The following is a 9,093-nucleotide window of genomic DNA, read 5'->3' on the forward strand; positions in this document are numbered from 1 at the left end:
GAGGCAATTGGGGTTAAGTGACTTACCCAGGGTCACACAGCTAGTAAGTGTGAAGTGTCTGAGGCTGGATTTGAACTCAGGTCCTCCTGAATCCAGGGCCAGTGCTCTATCCACTGTGCCACCTAGCTGCCCCTTGGTTGCTCCGTCTTATAGGAAGCCTCTGCTGGTCTCCCCAGCTCTCTTAGGATTCCTTCCCTCTTCCAAATGCCCTGTGTTACTTATCTTTGTACACATTGTATCTCTCAGGAAAGTGTAAGCTCCCTGGAGACAGGGGCTATTTTTCCCTTTTGTCAATTAAGTTGCTCATAAAGTTTCTTTAAGACAGGTGGGAGTCTTGAACCACAATTTTAAAAGCCAAGTTAGCAAAGAGAGGGAGGCCTCTTTGTACAGTTTTTTTGTTGTTTGGTTGTATCAGATTCTTCAGGACCCCATTTGGGGTTTTCTTGGCAAAGATACTGGAGGAGTTTGCCACTTCCTTCTCCAGCTCATTTTACAGATGAGGAAACTGAGGGAAACAGGGTCAAGTGACTTGCCCAGGGTCACACAGCTAGAAGTATCTGAGGCCAGATTTAAACTCAGGTCTTCCTAGCTACAGGCAGGGTACACCATCCACTGAGCCACCTAGCTACCCAAAGGGACCTTAGTGGTCATCTAATACAACCCCTTACACCCATCTTACAGAGAAGGAAACTGAGGCCTAGAGAAATTGTTAAAAGAAACTAAGGCTAATAGCAGAACCTACCTCCCAGTGTTGATGTAAGGGTCAGATAAGATAATATATGTAAAAGGACTTTGTAAACCTTATATTCCCTATCAAGTGACTTGCCAAGGGTCACACAACTAGTGAGGGGTCAGAAGAGGGATTTGAAGCCAGGTCCTCCTGACACTGTCTCATACATCACGTTGCCTCTCAGGATCTTGGTCTATGTTATAAGAGAATTTCAGACCTCTTAGGAGGAGTGGATGGAACCAAGAAGATATTTGCAGGAGCAACACAACCCCTTCAGTCCATCTATAGGTAGCCCCCCATTCTGCCTGGGAATAGGTCTTCCTGATCAGCGGGTATTCAAGAGTCAGGGGGAGAGGGGGTATGAGTGGGGAAAGGGAGCTGTGCTTCTCCTTGTTACTCTTCCTCTGTACTCCCCTTGGGACCCAGGCGACGTCATGGTATTGGAAGCAGATGTCAATGTGGAAGGGTTGAACACAGCCAATGAGACGGGCATCCCGATCATGGCCCACCCCCCTGCCATCTACAGTGACAATACCTTGGAGCAGTGGCTGGAAGCCGTATTGACCAGATCCAGAAAAGGTAATGGCCCTGGCCTCTAAACTCCATGCCTGGTATGCAGTAGGCACTTAATACATGTTGATTGATTGCCCCATGACCTTTCAGTGCTCAAATATCATGCCCTTGTGGCCCATTGGAAAGAGCTTGGCTGAGAGGCCAGAATCCCAGGGGCTTCATAAGATTGTACAAGACTTTTAGAATTGGAAGAGGCCTCAGAAAGCATGGAGACCTGCCCCCCTCTCATTCGGCAGATGAAGAAAATTGGTGTCCAGAGATGTCATGGGACTTGTCCAAGACCACACAGAGAGAAAGTGGAATCCAGTGCAGCTTTCCCACAATAGAACATTTTATCCCTCTTCTTAACTTGTGTACGAGCTCAGGCCTTTCCAAGCCTCCATTCCTTCATCTTTAAAATGAGGATAACACCCCATGGGCATAAGCCTCCAAATGAGAGAATCTGGTAAAAATCCATAAAGCCCAGGACAAGTACAAGGAGTATCTTACTGATGATATGTCCTCTCGACAATCTTCTTGTTTTGTTTTGTTTTTTTGCAGGGCAATGAGGGTTAAGTGACTTGCCCAGGGTCACACAGCTAATAAGTGTCAAGCGTCTGAGGCTAGATTTGAACTCAGGTCCTCCTGAATCCAGGGCCAGTGCTTTATCTACTGCACCACCTAGCTGATTCCAATAATCAAGTCTTTGGTGGCCTTCCTCATGTCAGAGCTGGGAGGGGCCTTAGAACAGGAGATGTCAGAGCTGGGAGGGGCCTGAGAACAGGGGATGTCAGAGCTAGGAGCCTGAGAACAGAGAAGGTCAGAGCCTTAGAACAAAGAACCTAGAATGTCAGATCTTCATATAGTACTTTAAGGCATACAACACCTTTCCATCTATCACCTCACTGCACCTTCACTGTGGTGCAGTGAGATAGTTTCCGCAACAATTACCCACTTTACAGACAAGGAAATGGAGGCCCAAAGAGTGACTGGCCCATTGGGGTCACACACACAGTATTAGAGAAGGGATTTGAACTCAGGTCCTCTTGGATCCCCAGTCCAGTTTTCTCTCCACTGCTTGACTCTCTAGTTTGGAGCATGTAAAGGTCTCTTAGCCCCTCCAGAAACCCTTGCAGACCCTCTCTGCATCTTTTCCAGGCATCAAACTGGATTTCAAGAGCATCAAAGCAGTTGGCCCCTCTCTGGATCTCTTGAGGAAGCAGACAGAGGCCGGGAGAGTCCAGAGGCCCGTGTGGATCAATGCCGACATCCTGGATGGCCCCAACGTAATCATCCCAGCTGCTGTCAATGCCACCCAGTGAGTCAATGCTTCTTCTTCTCTTGAACGCTTGGCTGGATGGCTCTCCTCCCCTCCCCTGCCCCACCCCCAGACTCAGGGCCATCAGCCCACTGGCACAGGTATATGGGGAAGGCTGGAAGGCTGGAGGAGAACATGAGAATTCAGGTGCCTTCTCTGTCTTCTGTGGTGAGTAACCTCCCCCAGCTCCTTTTATGCGGTGTCTTCCCTTCCCTCTTTAGAATGTAAGTGCCTGGAGGAGAGGGACTGGTTGGATCTTTTCATTTTTTGCTCACATTTGTATTCCCAGTGCTTAGCACAGTCCCTGGCACGCAGTAAGTGCTCAATAAATGTTCTGTCTGTCTCTTCATCTATCTCTCTATGCATCCATCCCTCCATTTATCTGTCTGTCTATAGCTGTGTGCCTATTCATCCTTCCATACATCCCTCAATCTATCTATTCATTCATCTATTATCTGTCCATCCATCCATCCTTCCATCCATCCATCCATTCATCATCTATCCATCCATACATTATCCATTCATTCATCTATTCTGTCCATTGGTCCATCCCTCCATTTATTTCTCTGTCTATAGCTGTCTGTCTATTCATCAATATATCCCTCCATCTATCTATCTATTCATGTCTGTCCATTCATCCTTCCATACATACATACATCTATTATCATCCATTCATTCATCTATTGTCTGTCTGCCCATCCATCCATCCTTCCATTATTTATTTATTTATTTATTTTGGGTGAGGCGATTGGGGTTAAATGACTTGCCCAGGGTCACACAGCTAGTAAGTGTTAAGTGTCTGAGGCCGGATTTGAATTCAGGTACTCCTGAATCCGGGGCCGGTGCTCTATCCACTGCGCCACCTAGCTGCCTCCATCCTTCCTTCTATCCATTCATCCTTCCATACATACATACATCATTCATCATCCATCCATTCATCCATCCATTCATCCCTCCATCTATCCCATCCATTTATCTCTCTATCAGAGGCATAGTTTGAGGGAAACTCTGCTTCAATTCAATTCTGCTCAATTCAACAAGCATTTATTAAGTATCTACCATGTGCAAGGCACAGTGGATAGAAAGATAGACCTGAAGCAGTCTCTTCCTTCAAAGCGCTTATATTCTCTGTGGGAAGGTATGGGGGAGGGAGAGACATGAGATGGATATAGACAAGTAAATACTAGGTAATGTGAGGAGGGAGAGAGAGCTGGAAAAAAAGCTGACTCAGTGCACTTGCTTGTCTCTTGATATCACATACAAGACTTGAGTGATCATACAATCATAGAATTTAGGGATTTAAATCTGGCAGAGATCTTTGATATCATCTAGTCCTTTCTTTTTTTTTTTTTCTTCCTTAATTTCCTTTCTTAACTTTCTTCATTCCTTCCAATTTGCTTCCTTCTTTCCTCCTTTCCAAACTTCCTTCTTTTCTTCCTTTCTTCCTTCCTTCCTACCTGCCCACAGTAGGTGAGGGAGAGTGAAGGTTTGAAGAGACTAAACTGAATAACTGGAAGGATGGTGGTACCCTCTGTGATGTTTAGTCCTAAGCTGGGGATTGTGGGTTCGAGTCCCATCTGGGTCGCCAAACTGTGATGTTTAAAATCTATATTGTGGTCGCCTTAAATTAGAAGCTTCAGCACCAGTCTTTGGGCATTAAACATTTATTAAAGCATACAGATATTTACAAGGAGTTCAGAAAGTTAAGAAAAAGAAGTCCTACCTAGCCTAGAGTTCCAGCCTGGTTGGGTCTTTCTCAAGTCCTCCTCCATGAGCCTGCTTTAATCAGGAACTCTCTAGCAAGCTGATTGTGGAAGCTTTTTATAGGTCTGGAACAGAGGCGATCCTTACACACTGCTTCAAGCTGATTGGTTGGCGTCATCCAAATCCATTGGCTTTGAAGGTGATCTCAAGCTGAGTTCACAGTCTAGCTTCTGAGAACAATACCTTCTTATTCTTTTTTTTTTTTTAAGTGAGGCAATTGGGGTTAAGTGACTTGCCCAGGGTCACGAAGCTAGTAAGTGTTAAGTGTCTGAGGCCAAATTTGAACTCAGGTACTCCTGACTCCAGGGCTGGTGCTCTATCCACTGCGCCATCTAGCTACCCCAAGAACAATACCTTCTTAAGGGATAGCCAGGTGTGATTACAATCCAGTTAACTTGAAGTAGGCTTAATCAGCAGTCAATCACTCTCACTTGATTCAATCAGTATAGATTACTCTCCAGGTGAGTCTTTGAGTATCTGCTAAATCCCATTATTTCATCACACCTCAGAAGAAACAAGGAGGTTGGGAATGGAATCTGTTGGCCAGATTGAGGCATCTGCAGGCAGAGTGGATCAAGTATTGTGCTTGGATCCAGGAAGACCTGAGTTCAAATCTTATCTCAGATACTTTCTAGCTCTGTGGCCCTGGACAAGTCACTTAACCTGTGCCTCGATTTCCTCAACTATAAAATAGGTATAATAATAATGCCAACCTCCCAGGGTTGTTGTGAGGATACAACTGGATAATATTTGTAAGGCATTTTACAAACCGTAAGGTGTCATATAAACACTAGCTATTTTTATTGGGTTGGGATATGAAAGTGAAGAATATATGTTATTATATTGCTCTCTGGTCAATAGGTTGGTGATACAAGGACTGTATCTCAGAAGAGAGATGAGGGTTGGATATGTTGACTTGGGAGTATTTTAATAAAAGTAAGAATAACACCAACTAGAATTTACATAGCAATTTAAAGTTTGCTGAGAACATCTCTTGTGATTCTCACTACAATCCTGTGAGGTTAGTTCTATTATTATCCCCATTTTGCACATAGGAAAACTGACTCTGAGAGTAGCCAAATCATTTTCTGAAGGTCTCGCAGCCAGGTAAGTATCCAAAGCATGATTTGAACACAGGACTTCCTGACTCCAAGTCTAATACTCTATCCACTGCAAGGTCACAGGCCTTGATGGGATTTCCAGGAGGTTGTAGAGAACATTGAGCCCTGAAATGTGCCTGTGCATAGCGGGAATGATGCTGTCACCAGGGAATGTAGTAGGAGATTGCAGAGAGGTTGAGAGGGATGAGGACTGGTAGAATTATAACAGAGAAGACACCAAGGCTCAGAGGAAGTTAAAGTCTTACCCAAGTTCTGAGTGTTGTTTGCTTCTCTTTCTAGGTTCCTGAGAGAAAGTCAAAGTCTTGCTCAAGTTCCAAGTATTGTCTGCTTCTCTTTCTAGGTTCCTGTCCCTGGTCCAAGAAAAGTACCCCAATGCCACCCTGTCTCTGGGCTGGACCACTCTCTACGTCTCCTTCCTTCCCAACCAAACCTATAGCCAGGACATGATTGAGGAGATGCACAGGCTGGTGGCGGGGCTGCCACAGAAGGTGACCTTCCCAGTGAGGGCCTTCATGGCAAGAGCTGCCTGGTCCCATTTTAGCTGGCTCCTCAGTCAGTCTGAGAGGTAAGGGGTGGGGTGGGGGATACCCTCTAACAGCACCAAGATCAACCAGTTAATCAATAAACATGCTTGAAGTGCCTACTTTGCACCAAGCACCGTGCTAAGAGCTGGGGACATTGGGAAAGAGCAGAACTGATGGTCACTGGCACAGTCAGCTCTGTGCCCCGGGGGGAGGCAGCAGAGCAGGCCCCAGCTGGGCTGCACGTCACTACCACTTCTGACCAGTAGGGGCAGTGTGTAGCTAGGTGTGCGTGTGGATAGGCTGGCTCCTGCCCTGTCAGGTTGTTTGCAAGGTGAGAGGCAGCTCCAGGTAAAACTGGGGGTGCAGGGCCATCTCCTCTGAATTCCCTAGAAAACTTCCCTGACAGAGTTTCTATGAGTCTCTCCTTCTCTTGTTTTGTTTTGTTTGGGGTATTTTTGCGGGGCAATGAGGGTTAAGTGATTTGCCCAGGGTCACACAGCTAGTAAGTGTCAAATGTCTGAGGCTGCCTTTGAACTCAGGTCCTCCTGAATCCAGGGCCAGTGCTTTATCCATTGCGCCACCTAGCTGCCCTTCCTTTTCTTGATTCTTGGAAAGGAAGCCAAGAGGACCCTGTGCCCCTTTCTCCCTGGAGCATCTCTAACAAGGCACCTACCTGGCTGACCACCCCACAGCTGGCATTTTGAATGGCACCATGGGGTAGTGGATGGAGATAGTGTGAACCTGGGTTCAAGTCTTAACTTTAATGATAACAATGATGATGGTGAAGATGGTGACAACAATAACAAAACAAGTGAAGATGAGACATCAGGACCAAGTTGTGAGAGGCTTTAAACAGTCAGTCAACTAACATTTATGAAGTGCCTACTATGTGCCAGGAGATAAAAAGAAAGGCTCTCCAAGAGCTTACAGTTAATAGCAAAACATAGGTGTTTGCATTTGATCCTAGAGACAATAGGGAGCCATTGAGGATTATTGAATTCAGGAGTGAAGTGGTCAGATCTGCTGCTGCTGCTATGGCTAACATTCATATAGTGCCTTAAAACATACTCATCCACTGCCTCCCAGGCCATCCCCAGTCATCTTAACCTTTGTTCTGCCACTGGGCTTTGATGACTCTGGAAGAGTGAAGCTGACATCTCTGTGCAACTCTGACTCCCTAAATCCAGTTCATTCAAGAGTCAAGACATCATCACCCTGTGATGTCATTGGTCCTCTTCAGAAAACAAAGAACAAACAACAACTACAAGTGCCTTAGAGTTCACAAATTACTTTACAAATATCTCGTTTGATCGTCCCAACAATCCTTGGGGGTGTTATAGGCATTATTATCTATCTTACTCATGAGGAAACTGAGGCACCATCATTTACCTATTGCCACATAGCTAGTAAATATTGAAGCTGGGATTCAAACCCAGGTCTTGCCTGACTCCAAGCCCAGTATATTTTCCAGTGTGTCACACCTGACCCTAAAACCAATGAGGTAGGGTAGAGCCCAGGGCATAAAGCATTGGATGGAGTCAGGAGAAGGGGATCCAGGGCTGTGTAACTTGGGCAAGCCACTTAAGTTCCTTATACCTCAGTTTTGCCATCAATAAAATGGGTGACCCCATCTACCTAACATTCCATGGATTTTTTTTTTAGAGACCCTCCAAGCTCCTCTTCTTCCCCTACCTCCACTGTCAGAGTTGGGTAGGCACACGTTGGCTCAGCAACCTGAGCCCTTTGGGTATTTGATATGGGGTAAGAAAATAGATTTGTGAAGCTACAGCCCCCAACAGCTGGGGAGCAGGTTCCTGGGGTCTGTTTGCCAGCCGAGGGTCCCTTTGGTGTGGTCTCCTGGGTGAGAGGACCCCATCACTGAGGTAGATCTCTCCTGGCTCCAGGTACAGCCTGACCCTGTGGCAGAGCGCCTCGGACCCCGTGACTGTGGACGACCTTCTTTACATAAGGAAAAACAGTGCAGCACACCAAATCTACTACGATCTTTATGAGCCCATCCTGTCTCAGTTCAAGCAGCTCGCCCAAAAGAGGTCTGGCTCATCCAGGGGCTGACCCAGCAAGGACAAAAGTCTGAGGGCTGGAGAAGAGGCTACTCGGGGCCTGGAATCACTCATCAACCCATCACAAAGCAGGGAGGGGGGGCGGCGGGGGGAGGCTCTCCACCGTCTCCCAGGAAATTCAGGAGATGTCAGCGGAAGTCCAGAGCTGGAAGAGACCTCAGTGAGCATCAAGTCTGATCCATCCCAGAATAAGAAGCCCTTCTCCAGAGTCCCTGCTGAATAGCCAACCCTTCATTCCATCTGCTTTCCATAGATCTCATATCTACTGAAGTCATTGACATCTTGTCTTTCTCATTAAAGTGTAAACTCCTTGAGGGCAGGAATTATTTTTGCCTTCCTCTGTATCCCCAGCACAGTGCCTGGCACACAGTGAGCACTTAATAAATCCCTTTTGACTGACTGACTTTTCTTGATGTCACTGATAAATAAAAGTTTTTCCTTACAGAAAGCCTAATGCTTCTGAAAACGGCACCCCACCCCACCCCCACCCCACCTCTTTGCTCCCTCCAGGACTAAGGAGAGCCAATTTAACCCTTTTACAGAACTCCAAAAACTTGAGCATACCCTTTACCAAGTCTTCCCTTCTTCAGACTAAGCATCTCCAATTTCCTTCAACCCATCCTTATGTGGTCTGTCTCCAGTCCTTTCTCCTTTAATTTTTTTTTTTTTTTAGCGAGGCAATTGGGGTTAAGTGACTTGCCCAGGGTCACACAGCTGGTAAATGTCTGAGGTCAGATTTGAACTCACATCTTCCTGACTCCAGGCATGATGTTCTAGCCACTGCATTGCCTAGCTGCCCACATTGTGACATGGTACATATACATACACATACACATAGACATACAAACATATATAAATACATATATAAATGCACCCACATTTATCAGTAAGTACTCTGAGTCTGTCAGCTCTTTATCAAGAGGTAGGTGGTATGTTTCATCACGAGTGTTCAGAATTTGGAGTTAATCACTATGTTGCTGAGAATTCCTAAAGCTTTTCAAGT

Source organism: Dromiciops gliroides, chromosome 4, assembly GCF_019393635.1.
Source record: "Dromiciops gliroides isolate mDroGli1 chromosome 4, mDroGli1.pri, whole genome shotgun sequence".
NCBI classification, from domain to species: domain Eukaryota; kingdom Metazoa; phylum Chordata; class Mammalia; order Microbiotheria; family Microbiotheriidae; genus Dromiciops; species Dromiciops gliroides.